Raw genomic sequence first — 27,480 nt, forward strand, 5'->3', positions numbered from 1 at the left:
TTCAGGGAACGGAAGGTAGAGTATCTCGGTCACGTGTTAACTCAGGACAGTGTGGAACCTAGGCCTGGCTTAGTTAAAGCTATAGTCGATAGCCCTGCACCCAAGGATAAAAGTGGTCTAAAGTCATTCATTGGGCTTTGTGAGTTTTATGCCCGGTTTATACCAGACTATGCCTCTAGAGTACAGCCTTTGACCAACATGCTTAAAAGAGAAGTTCCTTTTTTGTGGGATGTTCGTTGTGAGGAAGTGTTTGCCTGGATTAAACAAGAATTAGTCAGTTCTAAAGTTTTGAAACCTTTCAATCCTAATGCCATGTGCACCATCACTGTCGATGCTAGTGGGTTAGGTTTGGGTGCTATCCTTACCCAGGAAGTTGGTGGTGTAGAACAAACCCTGGGTTATGCTTCAAGGGTTCTCCGTGGTGCTGAGTCCAATTTTGCTGTGATTGAAAAAGAACTTTTGGCCTGCTGGTGGGCGATAAGAAAATTTAATCTTTACATTTGGGGTAAACATTTCCGTTTGAGGACTGATCACAGTCCCCTGGTTTCTATTCTTTCTGGTGTCAGAATCAAGGAACACTCCCCAAGAATAGCGAGACTTTCTACTAAACTGCTCCAGTATGACTTTGAAGTAACTTATATACCAGTTAGCAAAAACACAAGGGCTGATTATTTTTCCAGGAATCCCATTGATGTTGAATGTGAGGGCGATTGGGAGGAGGATTATGATGAGGAGGATTGTTTTGTTGCTTTTGTTGGTTTGGACGATATGTTTTCCATTAGTGAAGCTGAATGGAGAGAGCATTTGTCTAATGACGTACTTCTCAACGAAGTAATTAGATGTGTCAAAGAGGGTTGGCCCAGAGAGAAGAATGTTCATGTTTCTCTCCAAACTTTTGTCAAGGTTTCTGATGAACTCTCTATTGAGGGAGGTTTACTCATGCGTGGTGATAGGCTCATCCCTCCTGGTGACCTCAGAGTCAGGATTGTCCAAGGTGCGCATGAAGGTCATCTAGGTAAAACATTACCTAAGAGGAGGGTTAGAGAACACTACTGGTGGCCCCAAATGGAACAGGAAATCGATACTGTCGTTGAGGAATGCGTTGTTTGTTCTAGTGCTGAGAAGTGCTTGAAAGTACGTTCTCCTCCATTGCAACCTATTTCTTTCCCTGACAGACCTTGGGAAAAAATAGGTATCGATTTAGTTGGTCCCTTCTATTTACTTCCCTCCTCTTCAAGATTCGCTATAGTTGCTGTCGACTATTATTCAAAATGGCCCGAGGTTCGTTTTGTTAGTGAGGCTAATTCCAAGAATGTAATTGACTTTTTAAAAGACCTGTTTCTACGTGAAGGTTTTCCTTCCGCCATTGTAAGTGATAACGGCGCCCAATTTATTAGTCAAGAGTTCAATTCTTTTCTGTGCCAGAGTGGTATCGATCATTTGAGGAGTGCTCTTTATCACCCTCAGACGAACGGTCTAGTCGAGCGTATGAACAGGGTTCTCAACAATTGCATTCAGTGGGCTATTGCCCAGCGTTGTCATGTACCTAATGCAGTTAGATCTATGTTGTGGTTCTATCGTACCACACCCCATTCCTCTACCAAGGTTTCTCCTTTTGAGTTGTTGCGTGGGAGAAAACCTTGTTCTAAAGTTTGTCCTGGGTGGATGTCACGTTGGGTGAAGTTGAACTCCCTTGGCAATGTGGATGAGGTTGCTAGATCTAATGTGATGTATGCTCAGTACAAACAGAAAAGTGATTTTGATTCCAGGAAGAAAGTTATTTCTCAACGGTTCGTCGTTGGTGATAAAATTCGTGTCAAATTACCTGTTCATACCACTAAGGGTAGTCCCAAGTTTTCTGAACCTTTTGTCATTGACAAGGTCTGTGGTAATTCTGTGAGAGTGAATATGAAGCATTGGTGGAATTCTGCCAGAGTTGTCGGAGCTGGTGATCCTACTATAAATCACCTTTCTTCTGACAGTAGTTCTGCCTTGCCTTCTGACTCTCCTGTTCCTGTTGAACTACGCAGGAGTGTTTGTACTCGTTTTGTTCCCGCTAGGTATCGCTGATGTTTTCCTTTCCTTGCAGAGTTCCCTCTTTTTTTCACATGCCTTGTTTCCTGATGTTTCCTTCCATGTTAAGCTTCCTTTCTGTTTTCTTTTTTTTGTTTTTTTTGTTGTTTGTTTCTTTCTTTTGTTTTTGAAGGAGAGAGGATGATGTAATGTTTCGCTCTAATCTTTCTAGAATCCTCCTCTATGTGGGTTCCTTCCCTTGTTCTACTAGTTCCATTTAGAATGTATTTTGAATGTATTGAGATGATTACTGTACTGGCTTTCGGTTAAGATATATGCTGAGCTGCTGCGCAGCACCTGTCAAATAATAAAGCTTCTTTTCATCTACTCTGGATCCGAGCATATTACTACACTATAGTCCCATGCAAATGAGGGAAAGCCCTCTCGCAATAGGGTTGGCGCTACGTGTGCGCCAGCGATATTTGTAATATAGAAGGGGCTGCACAAGAGGCTGCAGACATTTCTATAATTCCAAAGGGCCCCATGGATGTGCAAAGCAGAAGCAAACGTTTGTTGCGCCCCTGGGGCACTTTCTGTAATATGGCCGATAAAAGTGAAAATACTACCTTATTAGAACTTGGACATCCCAGCAAGTAGGTTGTTCTTTCCAGTGACTATACCAGCAAATGAATGCATGGCTGATATGCTTTAAAAAAGGTCTCAGCCCTTTTCACCGAGAACATATCGAAACAAATAACAATGGGGTGCCATTATAAAGCAATTTTCAACAAAAGAAATGTGTATCAAGTAACAATGGTTAGACCTTGTTAAGATTTTAAATATCACCATGCAAGTTGATCTTTGGAACTACACTATGAGCCCTTTTAGAAAATAAAGTGCAAAAGAATTGGCCATAACATGATTAGCTATAAATTCCACTTAAAGTCTCCAGTCACCATTTATCTACAAGAACCTAGTTCTCATTTAGCACCGTTAGGCTCTCTTACATTCCCTATTCTCTACCAATGTCTGCTCCCACTGCCTCTATGGAGAAGTGCGGCTCAATGGTTAGAGCAGCAGACCCTGATGCAGAGGTCTGGCCCGGGACAAGGGTTCAATTCCAGCCTCGACGGGTCTTGGGCTCAATTTCCTCGGACCTGATAATTCTCGCCTTGGTGCTGATTCTAATCATGGGTCCCACTCTGCAACTCTGGTCAATAGCTCTCCACAATGGCCCCAATAGCGCTGGGATGCCTGGCTTCACCTTGGGGGTGCCCAGGAGTGGGCATTTCACAGGGAAAAGCCAGGAATGGTTCCACAGCGGTATGCCCCAAGACACCTCAGGGTATAAGTGCGCTATACAAGTACGAATTCATTCATTCATTCTATCAATCCTTAACCCACTATTCCTTTCTGTTTGCTTTTGCATCCATCTTCCAATTCCTGTCTCTCTTGCCTCCCTTGCTTTATCTATTTTCTCTCCTTTCCTTCTCTCAATCTTTCCTCCTTTTCTATAATCCCCTCTCTATTTTCTCTTATATCTTCTTTTTTACTTCTCAATATTTTATTTTCTCTCTCCAGGCCTCTTCTCCATAAACCATGTATGGCAACTGAAACTTTTTCTTGGAAGTGCATTGCCATTAGCAGCACCTGCCACATTTCTTTGACCAGTGTAGGTTTTGCTGTTCCCCAGTCCCAGACGCCTACCTTCCTAGCCTCCAGGAACAGCAGAAATCCCCTACGATCATAGACCAAGGAAGTTAGTGCAATGTAGCCAACATATTCATGCAGTTTTCTGGACAGGACATTGGGCTACATTGATTTGGTGGGTTTTAACTGCTTCAAGTCAGACAACAACCCATTGACGTCCACCACACTACTTTCCCAGTGCAGTGGACTTGAACAGATCATCCACAGAATTGGAAAAGATAATGCTTCTTGTAAAAGCACCAGAAATGTTTTCTTTTCCAAAATCATAATCGGTATGCTTGGGAAATGCTTCCCACGAGTCCCAAGTTTGAGTTTTTATATTGCTTTATTGTGCAGGACCCGGTGATCACTGACGTTACACAACAAAACAAAAGTGAAAGCAGACCAAGCTAATGGAATCTGCGGGGATCCACAAGTGTCCTACCACACTGCATTCCCACGCTACAAATAACAGTAGTACCCCATTGTGTGACCAAGCTATCATCAATGACAGGATAGGCTGCCTAATTCCACTAAGACACAGGGAAATATCAAGATTTTGCCTTGCAAATTGACCAATTCCAGTGATGTGGTTAATTGAGGTATTTAGACCATGGCATTATCGGCACCTAAGGAAACCTGCAAGCCCAGATAAAGATAAAGCAGAATTTCAAAATCAATACATTTTAAAAAGCAGATTCATAGTTCACAGATCTTAAATTACAATATACAAAAACTGAAAAATGTTCCCCGATGTTTGGCGGAGTTGCTTACAGAGGTCAGCTATAATATAAATGCTTTCAGCCTCAGATGCCTTGATTATGGTTTCCACCATATTTGGTTTAAAAAGATGAATCCTCAGTTTGTTGACACTGGCAGGGTTATCTGGATACTAAACCGTTTTTGAACATGCCATACTATACAGGGTTATTTCAGATTCTCACTACTGCTATTTAGGGTATTTGCAGCCCTCTCCTGCAGGCATATTAACCTAACAAACTATCTTGTTCCTGCAAACAAAATACTGATCTGTAGAGTAGATACATTATCTTACCAGGCTACAATTCACAACAGGCCAGTCTAGGCTGAAGCAATGTCAGTCAAATGTAAGTCGTACCTCACTTGTGAGAACTCTGCCCCAGTACCATTGGCTAATCAAAGCACCATGCCGTATTGGAAGCTGGAGTTTCCCGATTTAACATTACTTCTGAATGAATGGTAGGTTTGGGTAGTGCCAACCACTTATGTATGAGGAATAGGAAATATCATGTACGTTATGGGCTTAAGAATAACATGAATCAATATCCTGTACAATTGTGCAGTCTCTTCACATAGCAAATTCTTGTTTAACATACCATATGTGACTGGTGAGTTCAACTAATGCCCATTGATTTCTTGGCCTCTCAGCTGTGACAGCGAACACAGGTTGATACCACTTTTAATTTCAGCTCCTCACATACAACACTATGGTGTCTCACAGGGGTTCATCATATCCCCTCTATTATTCAACTACCTAAACCACTTACTAAACCTGATTAAACTATTCTACCTCATCTGTTACAACTATGTAGATGACACAAAAATCCTTTTTTTTAAATGGATGGCCTGGAAAACCTCAATCATTTAAAACTTGACGAGTACCTTCGTGCCATAAACAAATGGATGATGACTAACGATCTACAGCTAAATTCCACAGAGACAGAGCTTGTCACCTGTGGACAATAACAAAAATACCAGCTTACCGCCACATGGCCAAAGGAACATAGGCCCCTCTAACAATATCAAGACAAGTCAGAAACCATGAATTTGGTCTTATATTTGATACCATATGTTAATAACATAAAACAGATTGGCTTCTACACAATACAAACAATACTTAGCATCTTCATAAACCTTAGAAACCAACAGAAACTGCAAGCCATCCTCACACTCATAATCCCCAAGCATGATAATGCCAACATCCTATACCTTGGTGCACCTGCATTCATCATGCATTAAAAACAACTCATCCAAAATGCTACTGCAAGATTTCTTCTGTGCCCTAGAAAACACGACTCCAGTCGTGCAATCACTCCACTGGCTACATGGGGCAGGAAAGGCAATGTTCAAGGCACTTTGAATTGTTCACAGAACCTCCAAGGAGAAGGACTACTATACCTACTAGTTGATTTCAAGCAATACAAACAAATCAAGACACTGTATTCCAGACTAGCACAATTTATCATCATATCAATTTACCATAAGAAATCTGTAGGAGGCACTGCTTTCACAGTACAAGTGGCCATGCTCTGGAACACATTGCCCTCCAGCATTTGAAACACCCAAGGGCCTTTAAACTTCAGAAGACATTTGAAAACATGGCTGTTTCCAAAACAACTACCCCACCACACATCCTGGCAACTGAACCTGGAAAGTCGGTAACACATTAAAGCTTAATCTATAATTTACAATCCACAGACTGGAAACAACTGAAGCAGAAAACTACTTTCAATAAACAGGTACGTTAAGAAGAGCTAACCTATGCTTTGCCGGTGTATTAAATTAGCTATGTAAGTGCATATATAAGATTTATGGTAGAAAAGCAACAGTGGCAATGTGGTAGAACACAACAACCAGCACCTCTGTCTAATGTTGGCAATATTGTAATATCAGACAAAATTTCTTTAGAGCGTGCTCTATGACTGATACCGTGCCACCCACAGTATCACTTAATACAGTCGGAACCCTCCGAATGTCTCAACAATTCAAGAACATAGACAGAGCATAGCAAACATACAAGAAAATAGCTGATTGAGCCCAACCAGCAAACGTATTTAATGTAGAAATTGCAAAAAGTAAAATCTGTTCAGCAAATCAATCTTCTTTTACAGATGTTCTTAGTTTGCAACATGGGTACAGGCACAGCCGACACGTGTTTCGTCGCCATAAAATAATTATTTGCGACTTTTTCAAGGCTTTCTCAACGTTTTCATGTGACTTCTGGGAATTCAGTACAAGCCAGAAGGATCCATATATTTCGAAACCGGATAAAATAGTCCTGGCAAACGAACGGCGAAGTGACCTGAATGTGTGGGTCACTTTAGAGACGGCATAAAATCTTTTCAGGTTTAAAGTGGGTGCTAAAGTGGTGGTTGTCTCTTGCAGTATGAGAAACTAAGAATCTAGTAGTTTATATTTGATCGGCGCTTTAACGGGTGCGTAATGTATTGATGAGCTTCTTATCCGTCATCTCCATGCAAGCTCAAATTCGTATTCCGGGGACCTCTGGTAACGTTCACACCGCCCGGGTCTAGCACCACTGTCGTTTCATAATCATAATATAAGATTTATGGCCCACAGTAATACAAAAACCATAACGCTCAGCACTCATTTGTAATTTACACCTTCTACATTCAATTAAGGCATATATTCCATGAATGTTGTCCATCACCACCACTGTGCAGTAAATAAACCAGTCATCACTAAATGAAAAGGCATGGAATAACTAAAGAGATCAGTCACTCACTGCGGGTAAATCAGAGGACTTTAACCCCTTCCATGCTCATGACGAGCTCAGCTCGTCATGAGGTATACCTCTAGGGTGCTTATGACGAGCTGAGCTCGTCATGAACAATGGTAAATCTGGGAATGCAGCACAGGAGGGGAAAAGTCAAAGCAGCCAAGGTGTTAATCTAGCCCATGAAGGCAGGTCCTAAATATGTATACACTATGGCCACTTCTTTAGGTTTCGTAAAGGCTTTTAAATAGGAGATGCTAATAAAAATGCACATCCCAGCAAAAGTCTTCACTTCTCTTTCCCTTCATCATTGCCAGTTTTGGCCCAAAACTGTACACTAGGGGGCAGATTTACTAAGATTTTGCATTGGGGTTGTGTCACTTGTGTGGCTCAGCCCTGACGCAAACATATTTTTGGTATGTATTAAGCAATGAAAATCAGCTTTGATTGACTTTGCATAGTTTAGTAAATACAAAGTAACACGAGGTAGTGAATATCGATGCCTTGCGCTGGGAAGCCATTCCATGGGTGGAGCAGGGGCATTCCCTGGCATCCACCCATTGATTTTAGTCCATTCCTAGATTTACTAAACCTTGTAAACCTGGGAATGCCTCAAAATGCTACGCCTTCCCCAGTGAGGCGCAACAAGGAGAAACGTCTTTATTTCTCATTGCAACTTCCTCATCCTATGTTTATTACATTCTGCAGCACACACAGAAAGGGGAGTATACCTCTAAGGATTGATTTTGTGTAGGAAGGACTTCCTTCTTTCACAAAAACAGACCTGCCTGTATTGCAGGCCACCTTGCACCATGGTGCAAGTGTGCCTGTGTTGGTGTTAGGTAGCACATAGTGTGCCACTCCTAAGAGACAGTAGAAATTCACCATATCTTTGTACATGTGTTGCATTTCTGCTGTCTGCCTTTCACACAACGCAGTGAGCAAGTTGTCTTACTGTGTTGCGTAGTGTGAAATATAAGTAAATCTGCCCAAAAAATTCTGATTGGACAAACCAGTGCAGTAATCTGCTAAGCAGACTGTACTCATAAGAAATACCATCATGGGACCCATAGAGCTGTGTAAAGTTGCCAGCGTATTGAAAACCCATAAACTGAACACCTGTCTCTCTCACACCTCATCATACAGCACACTGCTACGTCTTGCACCTCATATTACTAAAACTGCGCCTCAGCGGTCATCACTCATAACATGGAAACACTTCCCACATTGGATTCTAAAACAAAGGCAACACCCTTCCAACCACCCACCACCCTATATGGCCTAGCTTGCTGCTCATGCAGGTAAGCGCTTCCTTTCCACACATAGGGCTAATAAAGGCCATACAAATGTGCAATGTAACACAACATTTATCATTTGTGTATCAACAAGAATTGTTTTGATCCTATTAAAATCTTTGTTTCCATTACACTTCAGAATTAGAAAACAAAATGCGCTTCATTTGTGCTTTCAAAACGGCTGTCATATGTTTAAATATTTGTATTATTCATTAACCAGTATTTACATTTTTGTTTGTCAATTAGAAACAAATTGACATCCTACTGTATTTCTTTTTGCAATCTGTAGGAAAGTAGGATCTGTTTTTATGATTACCCCTCTTTTTGCTTGATGTAATGCTGTTTCTGACTAATCAGTACCTGTCTCTGTGCTTTCTCCCCTAAATGTTTTTGGTAAGTACTTAGGTACATCCCAGATTGGACACTGGTGTGCACTTATCAGTCCCTAGTATATAGTACTAAGGTACCCACGGCATAGGTACACAAGGGGTCCCCCATGAGCTGAAGCATGTATTATGCCACCAATGGGAGACCACTCAATTTGTAACTACAGGCCTGCCATTGCAGCCTGTGTAAGTTGGTGCTAGTAGCACTTACAAAAGTTATAGGTTTCCCTATATCTAAGGTCACTGCACTTAAAACCTATGTCACCTCTAGAGCAGGCCTTTCAAACCGCCCTGGTCATCTGCTGCAACGTCCGTGCCTGTACACTATACAGGAACTTTACAAGGCCAGTGGGCATCCAAAGACACCTGAAGGAATCTCCCTTGAAGTGAATGTGTCACTTCCTTGCATCTGCAGGCACAGCAACTAAGCTGACCGGTCTGCTGATCCTGGGCTCCCACAGACTCCAAAAGGCACAGCAACACAGGTGGTGGTTCTACACACCGCTGAAGCCTGACCTGCCCTCTCACCATGTTTGAGGCCAGTATCCCTCGTTGGAGCCAAAGGAACCGAACACCTGTGCACCGTGTCGACTTGCAGTTGCAAAGGCTTGTTGGCTTCCTTCCAACCAGATCTGCAGGCTCCAAGTAGCTTCAAGCATCTCCAGTGACCAGATCTTCATCCTCACCACAACCCTTGCATAGTGGGCCTGCTTCTTTGGTGATCTGCTCGAGATCCTCTCGCAATTCCAGTTCCTCCGGGCTGTGGGTCCTCTTGAGGGCCATCTTTGAATTCTTTGGGCTCCCTGATTGCTCAGGCCTGCCTTGAAGCCCCTACTCGTGGTGAGTCATCTGGACCTTGCTGGTCCCAACATTGCACCTTCTTTGCTTTCCACGCTGTTCGTAGTTGCCAATGCTTGTTGGTGCTACCGATGGACACCGACCACTCAACTCTCGACCTCCAACTTGGGACAGCTCGTTGACAGCTCCTGGTCTACCACAGCGTCGCATGGTCTTCACAGTTGCAGCTCCAAGGTCACCGTCAACTCTCCTGCAGCACTCTACATTGGTGGGCAATCGTCTTCTGTGCCTTCTGGTCACTTCCAAGTAGCATAGCCTCTGTCCCCTCCGCTTTCCGATACTTCTCGACTCCACCTGACACATTCTCCTTTTCCAGCAGTGGCATCTTCCTGAAGTCCTCCATTAGGTTTCACGGCGGTTTCCGATGCCACTTCACACCTATGCACCTGGTTCTCCTGGGGCAGGTATCCTGGTTCCTAAGGTATCCAAGGGTGGGGTGGCTCTCCAACCCTCTTCAGGGTCCACTGGGAAGGGGCCTTCTTCTTTAAAATTGCAACTTCGACTTACCAATTGACTTGCATTGATCCCGCTGTCGTGTTCCCACTCTACACACAGCCTCCGTGGGGCTCCTGCTTACTTACCGTGGGTGGATCCTTGAGTTCCCTGCACTTCTACATCTTCTGGGTATAGTCTTGACTTGAGTCGTGGTTCGCATATCACTCACTATTTTAGTATATGGTTTTGTCTCCCCTGGTTACCACTGTGTATTACATGCTACTTTCCTGTTTCGATTGAAAAGTATTGTGTGCATCTCTGGCTAGGAGACACCTGTATATGTTAGTGAGTGTTATATAATAAATACATATTTTTATAAATACACTGTGTGGTTCTTTTTCACTTAATCTAGATCAAAAAGATTATGATCTGGTAAAACAAGCTGCTTTACAAAGAAGAAAACAGATTTCCCTCAATGGCCACACAACTTTATCGTAAATATATCTCTAATTAGTAATGAGATATTGGTGACAAAAGTACAACAATCTATCTCATTTCATTCAAGAAGTATGAAGTTTATTACATTTTCTCTAAATTGTCATTGCTCTTTTGTATAGGAATATCTTTCCTTATTTTTTCACAAGTAGAAAATTACTATTTTTTCAGAAAGAAGTTTTTTTTAAAAATATGAACATTTTTTAGATTCAAACAAGGAAAAGAGAAGAAAAAACATGAATAAATACATACAATACATGGCTATATACAAAAAATGATTTGTTATACACTACAAACAAATAATATGCCCCTGGTAAAAAACAATCTGTCACAACATTCTTACACATTCACAACCTAACTACATACATCACCACACCATCTGAGATAGAGAAACTGAATCATAAGTGGCAGAGGCACTCTGCCAATATACAGGTCTCAGGGCTTAATATGAGACCCCGCACTTGGTCGACGCGCGTTTCGGCGGCTCAAGGCCACCTTCTTCAGGACCTCTTTCAGATAAGCAACCCAAATATCCAGGGGACCTACAATATATATAATAAAAATTGTCACCAAAAACACAAGAATGGCACCACATCATTACATTGTTGAAAACAGCACAAAATACCCCAACGTGACCGGGCAGTATGTGAATATTAAGAAAAAAGAGAAAGAGAACACATCCATATGCAACATAATCGAGGGAAGATATGATATTGACATGACAACTCTACTTTACGGTTCCTCTATTTGGTGTAACTAATTAGTTCATAGGCAGATCTGAAAAATAGGTATATTCTATATAACGAATTTAATTTTTTAGATACTTACGTTAGTAGAGTATATCTATGGACTCAGGAGGGGATTCTGTGATTATATCCTGTGATTATTTGGAATTTCCTGAGTTATGCGTCTTTCAATATGATTTTCTGTAAATGGAGGGACCGGATACTAAGACTATAGTCTATATGTTGCTTACTTGTTCATAGATGAAATACATATGTCAAGATTTCTCTTACCCCTAGGAAAGATGCTGAAACGTACAACTGAGTCTCTTCACCGAGTTAGGTTATCTAAAAACAAGCTGCTTTACACTCCTTCTGGACTAAGCCTGAGGGCTGCTCACCACAACGACCACTTAGAGAGCTTTCTAAAGTTGTCTAAGACCACTGAAAATCACCATAAGGGTTGTCTGGATTGGTGCAAGGTGCCCACTTACATAAGTGTACACCATATACTCAGCCAGCTTCTCACACAGTCCCTGTGCGCAAGGTCAATGGAATTATGCGATTTTACTTTTCAGGAACTTTGCAATTCTGCAACTGCAGCGTTTTCTACTTTATTGTGAATTTACCGCATTTGCCACATAACATCATCTGCTGCATAGTCTGCAGATTTAAACAACAAACACATTTTTGTTTCTAGCTCAAGCAAATCAAAGGTTAGTAAAAATGCTGCAACACATGTTGCCGGGCAGTGGAAGGTCCTTCGAAAAGGTTGACTCTTCACCCTTAAGTAAGATGTATTTAGATGTGGAACTGGTCCTATTGAAGTAAAACCTTTGCCCAGACAGTGCTAATGTGTAAAAATGTCAAAATAATGAGGTGATACAATTACAAAATGTGCAGCACTAAGCCGCATAAATGTAGTTTTCTTCACACATAATTCAGTCACCATTGCTACATAATTTAGGCCTTCCTGACGCATAAGCCCAGGTGCCCTGTCTGTACCCCAGAGAGAATGTTACAAAGTTCACTTTATAAAATTCTATGTCAGGACAGGAGGCTCTGATTATGCTTTCTCATTTCTTTAATGAAATGCTCAGCAGCCAATAAAAGTAACCAAAACTACATTTCCCATGAACATTAGGGAATGACCATAGAGACTGCAGTATAAAAGGTCCTAACATTACTCCTTCTTCCTCTTTCTTTGCTGCTCCGCAGCCAGTTAAGTGACTTTCTCTGTTTGCCTTAATATATTCTGTGTACTTTCTATTTTAACATAACAGTTATTGCGCTTACTTGTGTTCGAGCGTTTGTATTGTGCTGCGCACTGTGTTTGCCGCTTCTGTGTAGCGCTGCGGCTCCGGCCCTTCTGTATTGCGCTCCGGTTTGCCGAATTGCCTGTTCGCTTGTTTTTTCTTTTTTCCTGGAGCGTGTGTGCACCTCCGTTGCTGTCCGGGCGCAGGTGTGTTGCCCAGGGACGATTGTGGAGCGGGAGTAGGGGTTCCTGGCTCACGCGGAGAGCGCGAGCGTTCTCGAGCCGGCAGGATTTCGCAGGCAGCAGTGTCGCGCATGCGCGCTGCTTCATTTCCGGCTTTTCGTTTCCTCAGCGCCGGTTAGGTTGAAAAGGTCGTGTTCTTCACGCCCATGCCCACAGCCTGCTGAAATTTACCCCGTGTGACGCTGGAGTCTGGGAAAGGACTTTGGTAGTGACTTCTTGCATAGGCTCTGCCTAGAGTGTGTTTGGCTTGGCAGGCTTATCTCCCTCCACGCTTTATTATTATCTGTAGTGACTGGTTCTTCAACCTGCTTTTGGCCTGCTGTGGGGTTCTCACACTCCCCCTTGCATTGTGTCTTTGACACTCCATAATTATTTCAATAGTCATTTTGTGGGCACTATTTGTATACACTTGTGTATCATGGCTGACTACTATGACGCAGATGATGACTATTATTATGGGGATGAGGAGGACGATTCCTTGGAGCATAATTTGGTGGAGGAATTGGACAAGGGTGTCCAACATTCTGTTAATAAGGCTTTAGTTTGTGCCATTAACCCACTTAAGCGTCATTTACATCAATATGCGCAGCAACAGGGTTGGTTGCCTTCGACCAAGAAATCCTCAAAATCACCTTCTAATCCCCACAAATCTGACTTCCAGAAATTGGCGAAAACTTTGGCGGCTCAGGCTTCGAAGTCTTCTGCGCCTCAGGACACCGACCTTTCGGATGATGGTCATACTTCTGTTTCGGAACAGGACTCTTCCCCGCCCAGAAAGCGTGCTCGCAAGGAGCATTTTGTTGACGCCCCTGAACGTCCGTCGGTTTTGAATTTTGAGCCAGCTGAAATAGTCCATCCTAATTCTTCTTCATGGTTGCCCTCGCCTGCTGTTGCAGCTTATGTTCAGGCTCATATCCGTCAACCCTTTGATGCCGCGGTTCGAGCCAGGCTCCGCTCCGAGTGCCCGAGGCCTGACCTCGCGGATCATTTAGCGGACACACCGGAAGTTGACCCCATGATGGTCACCTACTTGAAAAAGTATGCGAAAGATCCAAAAAAGGGACTTGACCGGTCTTGGAGGTCTTGCCAAGACAAGTTATTGGATATGCTTGGTCCCCTGACTAAAATTTTGGATCTCGGCTTTCAAGCAAAGGAGGCTTCGGCTCTTGTTGATCCTGACGAGCTGATAGAATGGGCGCAGAGGGCTCTCTGCCAATTAGGTAACGCGAATTGTGCAGTTTCGGCGGAGCGGCGTCGCTCCATTCTGTTAAAATTGGACCCGAAACTTGCAGAGCTTTCTAGCTCTGAGTCTGGTCCTGAGGCACAAGGTCTTTTATTCGGCCAGCCTTTCTTGAAGGAACTTACAAAGTTTGTCTCCACCTTCAGTGGCATTGACAAGGCGCAGGCTTCTTTGCGCCGGGCTATGCGTCCGGTTTTTGCCAGGGCCGGGCGACATCGTGGACGCTCGTTCGGCCGTGGGTCGCAACAACAGTCCCAGCGAGGTGCTCCCTCTCAGCGTGGTGGTGGACACGACTCCGGCTACTCCATCAGAGCGAACTTCTACCCTTCCCGTAAAGGAAAAGGACAATATGGCAAAGGCCGTTCCGGAGGACAGCAGGGTCATTACCAGGACTCCAACTCTGCAGGTGAGCCTGATTCATTCTTGCGATGTGATTTTGGGGGGCAGAATACAGTTTTTCCTCGACAACTGGCGCATGATCTCCAATGATGCATGGGTGCTAGAAACTGTACAAGGGTTCAAGATAGAGTTCTATCACCCTATGCATCAGACCCGTCCTCCCCCTTGTTTAAGTTTTTCCCTTCACGATCGGGATTGTCTCTCCGAGGAAATAAATGTTCTTCTCCGAAAAGGGGCAATTCTTCCAACCGACCGTCATCCGGCGGGGTTTGCCAGCTCAGTCTTTCTGGTCGAGAAGAAAGGAGGCGGATCTCGCCTAGTTCTCAACCTGAAAGACTTCAACGGCAGAGTGGTCTACCGGCACTTCAAGATGGAGGGCATCCATCTCTTGCGGGATCTCCTACGCGAAGGGGACTGGATGGTCCGCCTGGATCTCAAGGACGCGTATCTGTCGATTCCGATCTTCGAGCCCCATCGTCGATTTCTCCAGTTTCAGTGGCAAGGAGTTTGGTACGAGTATCAGGTTCTTCCGTTCGGCCTTTCGTCAGCACCATGGTGCTTCACGAAACTACTGAGACCGGTTGTGGAACATCTGAGAGCTCGGGGTGTCAGACTGATTATTTACTTGGACGATTATCTCCTTATGGCAGATTGTCGTCTCCGGCTGCTGCAACATCTGGAGTGGTCCATCGGTCTTTTGCAATCTCTCGGGTTTCTGATCAACATTCCGAAATCGGTTTTGACTCCCACTCAATCTATAGATTTTCTGGGATTCAAGATAGACTCCGTTGCTTGCCAACTCCTCTTGCCCGGCCAAAAGGTTCGTTGCATCAAGAGGGAATTGACATCTATTATTTCCAGACAGACTGTGTCATTGAGGTCGTTGGCACGTGTGGTCGGTCTGTTAGCGTCTTCCATTCAGGCGATCTTTCCGGGTCCTCTACATTACAGAGCAATGCAGCGTCTAAAGATTCAACATCTCCGGAAAGGTCTCGGGTACTCGGACCAGATTCCTCTGACAGAGGAAGTGAGGTGGGAGATGCAATGGTGGCTGGACCACATGGAGGCCTGGAATGGTCGAGCCCTATTCGGTGCGTCGCCGGAACTAGTGATAGAATCCGATGCCAGTCGATGGGGATGGGGAGCCCGTTGCGTACCTGTCTCGACGAGGGGTCGTTGGTCCCCTCAGGAGTTGTCTCTCCACATAAACTGTCTGGAACTCCTAGCGGGTTCCTTTGCGATCAAGTGTTCCTCTCCCCTTCAAAGCAGTTGCTGCATTCTTCTCTGGATGGACAACATGTCCGCAGTCCGCTATGTCAACAAGCTGGGCGGGACTCGGTCCAAGGTGTTGGCGGAGATAGCCAAGGATTTTTGGCATTTTTGCCTACAGCAGAGGATCACTGTTATTGCGGAGTATCTTCCGGGTCGAAACAATCAGATTGCGGATTGGCACTCGAGACATCTTCGGGATTTCAGCGACTGGAGGCTTCAACCTCGAGTGTTCCGTTCCATTCTTCGGCGTTGGGGTCAGTGTCACATAGACCTGTTTGCCTCTCGCCTCAACACGCAACTTCCGCGATTTTACAGTTGGAGACCGGATCCGTTGGCTCTAGCCACGGATGCCTTTCTCCAGGTTTGGCCGTCGACTCTGTGCTATGCGTTTCCCCCATTCATGATGCTCCCCAGAGTTCTAGCTTACACCAAACGGTTTCGAGCGGACCTGATTCTGATTGCTCCGCTCTGGAGGGCTCAAGTGTGGCTCCCGGTTCTCCTGGAAATGTGTTGCGCACCTCCTCTCCTTCTTCCCCAGAAGTGGAATCTTTTGCTGGATCCTCTCGAAGATCCGCATCCCCTAATTCTGTCGGGCTCGCTCCAGCTGCTGGCGTGGCGGATCTCGGGGATCGCTGGACGATCCCGGGCATTTCTAGCGACGCTTCCAAATTCATTAGTGAGGCATGGTCTCCCAATACTCACAAACGATACAAGGGTGCTTGGAAGCGGTGGTGTGATTGGTGTGTTCAACGGGAAGTTGATCCCGTTTTTGCGGATATCTGTCTGATCATTAACTTTTTGGCGTCCCTGGCTTCTTCAGGTCTGGCTTATCGGACAGTCAATAATTTTCGTTCCACTATTTCAGCTGGCCACATCCAGATTGATGGCAAGCCTGCTGGTGAGCACCCCTTCATTTCCAAATTGCTTAAAGGTATTCGTCTCTCGAAGCCTCCCACTCCTAAGTATGTCTCTCTCTGGGATGTTTCCATTGTCCTGCGGTTCTTGGAGGCCTGGCCTTCCAATCCGTCTTTATCCCGTAAACAATTGTCCGCTAAATTGACCATGTTGCTGTGCCTTCTCTCTTGTAAACGTGTGTCAGATGTCCGCGCTTTAGATCTTGCGGGTCGCAGTTTCACGCCTGAGGGTGTTTCTTTTCGCCTTTCCAGACGAACTAAGTCTAATACTCCTTTCATTACTTATCCGTCTTTTCCCGCACATCCCAATCTTTGTGTTGTGCAATGCCTCAAGGATTATGAGGTAAGTACTGCTTCTTTACGTTCAGATATGCAGGGTCAATTGTTAATTGCCTTACAGAAACCATTTCGCCCTGTCACTCCAGCTACTCTGGCGCGCTGGGTGCGTTGGCTTATGTCCGAAGCGGGCATTGATGTATCTGTGTTTGGTGCGCATTCTTCGCGTGGAGCTATGGCTTCTAAAGCTTTTTCCATGGGTGTTACTCTTTTCGACATTATGAAGGCCGCAGATTGATCTTCTGATTCAGTTTTCAAAACGTTTTATTACAAACCAATTGATAGTATTGCGTCTGTGGTTGTGGGACAGCTTTAAACAAGCATAATCGGAGCCTCCTGTCCTGACATAGAATTCAAAATTTGCAAACATATGTGACAAGAATTTTCAATTCTATTAAGGACAAGGAGGCGAGGATTATCCCACCCATTGTATTTGATTTGCATTGTTCTATTCTGTAATCTGTTTGATGTTATTGCAAATCTTTTGATCCTTGTTTTTTCCCCCCCTGGATTGCTGTTGACTCTCTTGACTTGTTTGGATGTTACGGCTCTGTGTCTCTTTCAGGTTCAGACCCGAAGTAGAGTTTGCCGACTTCCTCCTGAGTTTCGTCTTTCTCCTGGTTCACGGACCCAGCCCTCAATTTTTCCCAACCCCTCCGTGGCCACGACCCTGGCTAATGTTAGTCATAAAACCTCGGACTTGTGGAACAGTTATAAACATTGCGAGGATAACGTAACAAAATACAGAACTGTCCCGGAAGGCTGGTCACCCCAAAAGATGAAAACCCTAATGCATAAACTTAGAAAAATAAAGTTATTTTTACGGAAAAAGTAGACGGAGCTTCCAAATTTGTTAGACCATTTTGTGAACCACTAAAATGACCGGGCTCTGAGCTACCTAGCGACACGGACATATTGTAGCTTCAGTATACACACACACAACGCACACTCTACAGAAGTCCCGCATAATAAATTGGCTGTGTTTTCTTTCTTGGGCTCGCATGCAGGCACCTCATCCAATCAGAGCAGACGTTGTTGCGGACTCTGTGAGTTGTCGCCAATCACTCACCTTCCTGGTTACTAAGGCAACCGCGTCATTGAAACACTGGAAAGGGAATTGCAAGCATTGATGTGGCGTTCATATAACCCGGAGCACTACAGTGTGATCTACTGAACGAACTCTTTGACGGAAAAGAGAGCGGAGACAATAAGCAGGTAAGACTGGACACGAAGTAAACGAGGTAGAGTCCCCAATCAATTTCTTAGCCTCATACTACTCTTTGTCATGCAATGAAATAGTTGTATGCAGTTAAACAAACAATGTAAAGTCCTTCGTTTGCTGCCTACGCATAATTTCGCGGTCCCAGTGTCTGAAAAGACTGTGTCTATGGTTCTTAAGTGTGCACTGCTGTTTCACCGCTATGTTAACATGGTCCCCAGCAAGTTAAAACTGCTGAACAATTGGAGCAGTAACTTGCACTGAACAGATTATAAAGTGAGCAAAACATCTAAACTACATTACGCTATACTACGTTTTTAACAATTCTAATTGAAAGTACTGTGAACAAATATTTTAGTCCTGTTGTCTTTATTGTGAGTTTCTTTTTGTGGAATCCACCAGTTGGAGACAAATATCCACAAATGTAGTTTTGTTGGACTATGGCACAGTTTACATGGCTCTCGTTTTTATTTCTCATTTTCACCACCCTTTTAACTTGAGATTTCAGATGAAAGTATATGCAGGAAAAAAAGTTAATGAGTAATAACAGTAATGTTTTTTCCATGGTGCTTTTTTTCTGCAGTTTGCTGTATAGCTCTCTAGTGTCCCGCGTCACGTGTGACACTTTCTTTCAGTCTTTCCTGTCTTTTCAGTATATAGCATTTTTCATTCTGGGACATGTAGGTTTAGTTGTGCTTTTAAAATGAATAGTACGGTCTCAAAACTCCTAGCACGCAGTATTGTTGGCAGAAATCCAGGCAGGAGTGGGTGAAGGCAGGACACAAATCCTAAAAAAAGAAGTGGTGGTACTAACCAAGTTAGGTAGTATGCAAGTGAAAGCTTGACGCATGCCATCACAGTGCATGATGTCACGACCCGTGAGATTGTACATGACATCACAGGAAGTGACATAACAAGTGACATCTGATACTAAAACCTCACACATATGTTTATCAGGTATATCATGAGTAAATTTAAGCGCATTATGAGATTCAACAAATACGATTTTGCGTTGGGGTTGTGCCAAAAAAGTGGCGCATTCCTGACTCAAAATCTGGGACTCAATTAATAAAAACATTTTTAAACCCTACCACAAACATATTGGCAACAAGGAGAAAGCATGGCAGTATATCTGTTCTGCTTAATTGGTTGCAAAGTCTACATTTTAAAATATTTGATTGGGTTAAGGCACCTGCTGTACAGGTGCCCAGTAAATTTCATGGAATAGCACTAATGGTGAGATAACTCTAGGTTAATGCAATGTGGGAGAGATCTGTGTTTTGTTAAGTCGTACATTTGAATCAAAGTAGTATAGAAGGTTAATGTGTCTTCTGCTAAATACATCATGTGACATGCAGATGACAGATATTTATTTTATGTAGATAGGTAAGTGGGTTACTGCTTTTAACACAGTGATCCTTTTGCTACCTACAGTTCGAAAATGTTAATCCTTCTAATGTAGCACAGTAAGATATCATGAAAGCGTCATGATACATTAGGACGCTCATGGACCAGAGAGTGATACCCGATCTGCACGCAGAACTTTTGAATTTATTGAACCTCACTCTTACTTTTTTGAACTTTGGTATGCATGTACCACCTTTCATAATTTTGACTGCACAGTAAGGTATGGACATGTGTCTCCTACACCTAGTAACCCTGCCTCATGTCACTTATCTTGTACATTGATTTACACACTTACATGATTTATTGTCAATGTATCATGTGTATGTTTTGTAAAGAGCTCTGACACCCTACATTGGGATGCATAGCGCTATAAAAGAAATAAAACAGTGCTATTAAAATTGTTATTTGTGTAAATACTGGGACAGACCACCACGTCAGATATTCTTACAGTGCATGCACTTATATACAGAGACTGAACAAAGTCAAACGCTTGCCTCTCTTAAGTACCTGTGAAGAGATAACAAGCTGTGTGTCTTTGTTTTCCTTCCCTTGCATTTACTTCTAAGTGTGAGTATCCAGGCTGGCTACAGTCAGCATATTCAAACAAAAGGAGGGCTGATGGCCCCATAACTTTGGCCTTTATCTTCGGCTCAGCAGTAGGACACTGCTGCTCGGAATGGAAAGCCAGCAACATACAGGCGCTGCCGAACGTGTCCCGGTGTCTGAAAATTACACCGGAACAAGTACAACATACTTCTGTGGGTCTCAACTTCTTGGCAGGGTAGACGGGAGTCCACCCGCTGAAAATAGTGGGTGGGCGCAGTGTACTTGCGTGTACCCCCGGCTTGTGCCCTAGCTGAAGGTGTCACAGATTACACATGGAGACTAAGTTGGCAGAAACGAGTACTGTAAATAGCAGGTATTACTATTACAGGATTGTACCCTTGGCTCTACGCTGGGTAAGTTGCACAGGAATGTGCTTGTTGGTATGAGCTAGACAGAGGAATGGAAGCGTTCTATGCACTATGCCACCAAAGCCCTCTTCATCCTCAAAATGCTGAATTATGTTTGGATTGCAGTTGTGTTTATATAGCACCTCAGAGCCTTGATGACACCTCAAAGCACCCTTTGGGGATGCTATTCAGATACATTTCCTTGGTTATAAAAGTGTGGTTAAATTCTGTCTATGAAAGAACTGTTTTGGTGTTATACGTGATGACCTGTGAGGTGCTCTTAGAAGTTGTTTATTTTGTAAAACAATAAGTGCCAGGGCTCTAGTCGGGAGGCCTTTGCAGCTTTTACCACCCATTGCCACAGCCAGCATTTCCAATGACAGTACCTACACAACTACTAACCAGCACACTGCTACAAGTGTGACAATTTTGCCTATTCCAGGCCCCCTAAGATATAAAAATATCGTGGGCAGCAGGTATTAGTTGTTTTTAATGCATACTGAATTAACAGACCATTACTGTTCGTCTCATCTCTAAATTATAAAAACAGCACCACCACGTGGCAGCTATCATAAGTGCCGGTGTCATCAATTAAGTGCTGGTGACGACAATTAAGTGCCGTGCCAAGCACCGAAAACCACTGGCTCAAATTAAGTACTACTCCTAGATCGCTTTGTGGCTATCTTGTAGCTGCATTTATGTGCTGAGTGTAGTAAAAACGATTGAGAGATACATTTGCATAAACTGATACCCACCCTCTTTGTGAGGGCTGTAGGAAAGTGCCTGATGTAGACATGGTCACCCCCACTTTGTGCCCACTGTTACTGATGCTCTTGATTGGAAGTGCATTGGGTCCCTGCTAACCATGCCAGAGTGCCAGTGCTCATTCCTGAAAAAGTACATAAATGTTGATTGTAAACCAATTTGCAAGGACTTTAGCACACTTGTAAGACCCTGGTAAATGGTGCCCCTGGTACCCAGGGCAGGGGTACTAAAGAGGGATCCTAAGGGCTGTAGCCTGTAATATGCCACCCAAGGGACCCACACACAAACTGCATGCAGACTGCCATTACAGGATGTGTGATATGGTGCAAGGCATTCGGAAAACACGACATTGCGCACTCCCTGTGTGCAATGCCATAGTACACTACAGGTGCTCTATGTACGCCTTTAGAGCACTAAGACAGGGTGCATTATAGTACATGGGAGGGCACATCTGCTTGAGCAGATATGCCCCTGTGATCCCTAGTTCCATTGCTAGTCATTACAAGTTATAAGGAAGCCATTTTAAAGGTATGTACTGGACACTGGTCATTACAAGTTACCCAGCTACACAATGGCATCACTGAAAATAATGGTATTTGGTATAAATTACAATTTTTTTAATTAAACTGTACTGATTCCAGTATCCAATTTTTGAAGACATGCACACAGAGGGCACCTTAGAGGAGCCCCTTGTAACCGTACTAGAATCGTAGGGCCTAATTACGACCTTCCAGCAGAGCATGGCTGTGAGAACTGGGGTTACCAATTCCACGGGGTAGCTTAGCGCGAGCAGGTAGGCACCCGAAAGCTTAGGTGTAAAGTGACCATACAGCACACACACACACTGAGCCAGGAAAATGCACACAATGACTGACACCACACCAGCTGGTCTATTAAAATCAATACACTTTTATGTAGATGAAACTCAGGGTTAGCGAGCTATTCAGGGCAATAAATTAATCAATATAGCATTCACTCAGTAGATCATTCTTCTTTAGATAACTGTAGGCATTTGGTCAACCGGTCATTAAGCAGGAATAAATATTTCACTAATCTCATTAGGCAGAAATAAACATTTACTTAAGCAAGAGTAAACATTTCCTTAATCAGGAATAAACATTTCCTCGGATAACTCTATGCAATTCTACTCTCTTAGTATTCCTTCAACATTTCATTAGGCATAGGTAAAAAACATTTGTGTAAAGGATCAGGCAACATTTCCTCACGAACAGCGTGGGTAAATAATTCATCCCAGGAGAACTCATTTATCAGTTCCTAGGCAGGCAGTCTGGGAAGAACAATTTCCCAGGCAGGGGGGTAACTTTTCACTCTCAAGCAGTCAATAAAGGGCCACTGCCCAATTCAGAACCCCTTTTGGGGGCCCTGCCTGACTTCGGGGCCACGGCGGGGAGTAGCGAAACAGGCGCCCGGGCCGCTGCGGTGATGTTCGGCCTCCGGCGCACAGCACAGCAGCGCCAGCACCACAGCCGGCTGTGGGGGGGCCGCGGCAGCAACGGAACGGGTGGCTCTTCACAGGCCCTACAGACAAGCCCCGGGCTGCGGCGGGGAGTTGGGCAGCGCTTCCGTAGGCAAAGGATCAGGCAACATTTCCTCACGAACAGCGTGGGTAAATAATTCATCCCAGCAGAACTCATTTATCAGTTCCTAGGCAGGCAGTCTGGGAAGAACAATTTCCCAGGCAGGGGGGTAACTTTTCACTCTCAAGCAGTCAATAAAGGGGCACTGCCCAATTCCGAACCCCTTTTGGGGTACCACTGGGGCCAACGGGGCCCAAGTAGAGTTTCCCAAGGGGAGGGGCAATCTCGGACCCCCTCCTGGTTCCCTGGAGGCCCGTGTTCACTTAAGCTGGCCGCCCTCCTCCCCCAGGGGTTACCTTGTTCTTCGGACCCTCCCGGGCCCTTGCGGCATGCTGCCAACTGATGCGGGGGCTTGGGCTCTCTCCGGAGCCCTCCGGTGATGTGGCATCGGTTGGGCGGTCCCTGAGGAGGCCTTCGCGTCCTGGACCGGTAGCGGGGCACAATGGGGGCTAATCGGGGCCCTGCGCCGTTGGAAGGGCCGCCCCGAATCTGCAGCAGGTCGGAGGGGGCTCCCGCTCCTCTGGGCCCCCTCCGCGACAATGCTCAGGCTGGTCCGGGGCTTCTCCCTGCGTCGGCCAATCAGAGGCCACTCCTGCTCGATAAGATGCCAATGCCAATCACAGCGCGGCCAGCGAGGGGGTGAAGCCGCGGAGGCCAATAGCGGAGCAGCAAGTGCGGGGGCGCAGCCAATGACGCGGCCAGGCGCCCCGTCACCTGGTGAGGGTGTCCCCGGCTTCCGAGGCCTAGCGCGGCTTCCAGGAATCCCGCGGCGGCCCTGCCTGACCTCGGGGCCACGGCGGGGAGTAGCGAAACAGGCGCCCGGGCCGCTGCGGTGATGTTCGGCCTCCGGCGCACAGCACAGCAGCCCCAGCACCACAGCCGGCGGTGGGGGGGCCGCGGCAGAAACGGAACGGGTCGCTCTTCACAGGCCCTACAGTCAAGCCCCGGGCTGCGGCGGTGAGTCGGGCAGCGCTTCCCCAGTGCAGCACTCAGGTAGCACCGCACTCTGGGGCACACAGATGGCAGGCAGGATGGCGCTAGATGAGTATAGCACCTCTGGGGCACAGCAGTTCAGAGTTCTAGCGCTAGGAAGGGAGCGCTTAGCAGTTCAGTCCAGTGCAAGCTGTTTAGACAGGTCAGGACCACATAGGGGACACAGGCTGAGCAGGGGAGCACGTGATGGGTATAGCGCTGGTACCTGGTTGATCCCCAGTAGACCTTTGTGCCGTTAGGTGTTCTTCATGGCGCTTGATGGTTCCTGCGCCCTTTGTAGGTAGTTTCTTGAGGGGGTTGAGCTGGTGGCTGAGGACAGATTGGATTCTGTAGCTCACTGCAGGTGGGTCCCTGGGTTCCCCTCACACTAGGCCAGATCAGTGGGTTTGGTTAGAATCCCTTACACAACTTGGAAGGCAGTGCCTAGGCCCAGTCACTCCCAAAGGTATAGGTTCTCCCCTATGCCCTACCGCCTAAGTCTCCTGCGTAGGTTCCCCCAGGTCAGTGATGCCCCAACAAACTAAAGGATTTCCTTCCTTTCCTTAAATATTCCCAGGTCAGGGGACCACTCTCTAAGGCGGCAAAAGAAAACCCTGCCCCTATTCCGGAAGGTTCCAGGAGCTTCCCTAGTCTAGCTATGGGCAGAAAAGGCGGGCTGGGATTTCAACAGTATCTTAAGGGCCAAGCCAGCTCCTGGCTACTAGGGTGCTACTAAAAGGACCACTCCACAGTAGCAGGGGCCTGTGGCAGCTATGTTGGGAGGAGAGAGCACCTGCACCTTAGAACTGATTAGCAATGGTAAGGCGCCCGGAGACCTAGGTCCAACGAAAAAGAGGGTGGAAAAAACAAGGCAAGGGCAAAAAAAACAAACGGGGAAAGACCACCGTAGGTCTGAAAGGTCTAACATTGGCACAGTGGTGCTGAACCGCCATGCCACAGCTCTGCAGAAGGTTGCAGCTGCTTGCCCTCCAGAATAATACTGATCAGTTGTCTGGCGGGTGGGCGGTGTAGTGGTTCCACCTGTGGTGAACTTAAAAGGCAGCAGTGCCTTTTAAAGAGGGACCGGAATGAGAATGCCTCTCAAAGTTCCTGCATGGCATGGTAAGTCCATGCCATGTAGGAACCAATGTGCATGCACACAGGGGGGCACATGTTATGGTCGCCTGTGTGCATCCACATATATCTGAGGCATAGGGGTTCCCTGTAGGCCCCCCTTTGTTTCCTCTCTGTTATGTTATGTTATGTTATTGTTTTTTGTTGTGCGCACAGCTACTCCAGCTAAGGAGCGTCCTGGCGCATTTGACAGGAAGGAACATAAGAAGGAACATAACACAACAGGAAGAAGCGGAATACTAGAAGGGACCACTCTAAGTGAAAAGCACATCAAAACAAGCTGAAAATTAAAAGGGGCAACTAGAACAGAAAAGTTTTCAAGGCTTTCCGGAAAGCCATAAGATCCTCCAGCAGGCGAACTTCCACCGGAAGAGAGTTCCAAGCTGATGCCGCTTTTACACTGAAGGAGCATCCCCCCATACGGCAGAGCCTGTATCTAGGGACTACAGCAAAGGCCTGGCCTTGGGAGCGAAGGGTGCGAGTGGGGACATAAAAAGAAAGAAAGCGGGACATGATTTCAGGGCCTATGCCTCTCAAAATCTTAAAGGTCAAACAAAGGACCTTGAAGAGAATACGCTTCCTCACTGGAAGCCAGTGTAAGGAGCGAAGGACACTCGCCACCGAGCAAAATCTAGGCAGGCCAACAATCGCTCTGGCCGCAGCATTTTGTACCCGTTGCAGGCGAGTGAGCTCAGCCTGGTTAGCCCCGGCCAGAAGAGAGCTAGCGTAATCCAGGCGGGAGATAACAGTGGCCTGTATTACTAGCTGTCTGGTTGGGGCGTCGAAGTATTTGAGGACAGGTCTTAAGCCTCTCAACAGACCAAAGCAGCAGGCAGCTATTTTTTTAGTGTGTCCTACGAAGGTAAGACCAGCGTCCAACCAGATTCCCAGGTTTTTCAACTCCGACACCGGAGTCGGGGTTGAACCCAGCTCTGGTGGCCACCATTGGTCACCCCATAGTTCCACTCCCCTTCCGACAATCATAACCTCTGTCTTAGTGGCATTGAGCTGGAGACAGTTCCCCATCAACCAGCAAGCCACCGCCTTCAGTCCATCCTAAAACCTGGGGGCATCTAATTCCGCATCCCCGCTGAGAGTAACCGCCAGCTGTGTGTCGTCGGCATATGAGACCAAAGTTAGGCCCCACTGCCTGGCGACATCAGCCAGCGGTCTCACGTACAGATTAAACAACGTGGGGCTCAGCGAGTATCCCTGCAGAACCCCCATGGCCAGTGGCTGGAAATTGGACTTGAAGGGAGGAATGGCAACACAGAAGGAACGATTGCCGAGGAAGGAGCGGAACCACTGCAGGGCCTGGCCGCCGACACCAATCTCCTCGAGCCGATGCAGGAGGATACTGTGAGAGACCGTATCGAAGGCGGCGCTGAGGTCTAACAATATCAGCGCCGCCGTCTGACCAGCATCCAACACCGCACGGAGATGTTCCACCATCACAAGAAGAGCGGTCTCCGTGTTTTGCCCAGCACGGAAGCCATTTTGTGTGGGATCAAGGACATTGGTTCGGGCGAGATATTCTGAAAGGGCCAGGTTGACATGGGCCTCTGTTATCTTCGCCGGCCAGGGCAGCAGCGAGATGGGACGGTAGCTTTCGGGCTTAGACGGGTCCAAGGAAGGCTTCTTGATGATAGGGGACACCACCGCCTGCTTCCACTTAGTTGGAACCACCCCCGACTCCAAGGAGAGGTTGACTAGGGAACACACAACAGAGCGTCCCATAAAGGCCTGATCTCTAAAAAGAGCCGGTCTTACTGGATCAGATGGAGAGCCAGATTTAACTCGCAAAGCAAGTTTGTCAAACCTCTCCGGAGAAAGAGGGGGAAAAGAGAGCAGGGTGGTATGATGTAACGTCCCATTAGAACTTCCCAGATCGATCCCTGTGCTAGGGAATGCCTGATAAATTGCTTGGACTTTTCCCAGAAAATACGAAGCAAGGGATTCACAGTGGGAGATGGAACTCACAACCACAGAGGAAGTCCGCTTCGCCACAAGATCTTTCACGGCCTTAAAGATGGCTTTTCATGGCAGTGGAACTGCCTTGAAAAGCCTGGCGGAGAGGAAACTCATGATATGCTTGGCGGGACCGTGGTGGTCCACCAAGCATATTACGGCCCCTGACAGCCGCTTCTACACCAGGGAATGGCGGTTCCCTGGTAGAGCTGTCAGTCCTAGCCTGCCTTAGTCATAATTGGGATGTCAGACCGCCGGTGCAGCGGTGGCTGGATCTGCCACTGCCGTACCACCACGAGCCTGGCGATCCGAGGTCCGCAGGACTCGTACTCTGGCCCTAAATGTGTTAGCTGACTGCTATCTTCCAGCCTGCCACAACAGACAAGCTTCTGACCCCCTGAATGGGTCAGTTCGGT

The 27,480-nt window shown here is 46.0% G+C and overlaps 1 protein-coding gene across 2 annotated transcripts in view; it reads left to right on the forward strand.

Moving 5' to 3' along the window:
• Positions 1-18,145: 18,145 nt before the first annotated feature.
• The window catches only part of EFCAB6 (EF-hand calcium binding domain 6), an 803,637-nt gene continuing 794,302 nt past the window's right edge, over positions 18,146-27,480 (forward strand). For both annotated transcript variants that reach the window (XM_078673866.1, XM_078673867.1), the window contains exon 1: positions 18,146-18,263. The gene's annotated coding sequence lies outside the window, so the exon portion shown is untranslated. The remainder of the gene's footprint in view (positions 18,264-27,480) is intronic.

The sequence above is a fragment of the Lissotriton helveticus genome, chromosome 1_1, assembly GCF_964261635.1.
Source record: "Lissotriton helveticus chromosome 1_1, aLisHel1.1, whole genome shotgun sequence".
Taxonomy (NCBI): domain Eukaryota; kingdom Metazoa; phylum Chordata; class Amphibia; order Caudata; family Salamandridae; genus Lissotriton; species Lissotriton helveticus.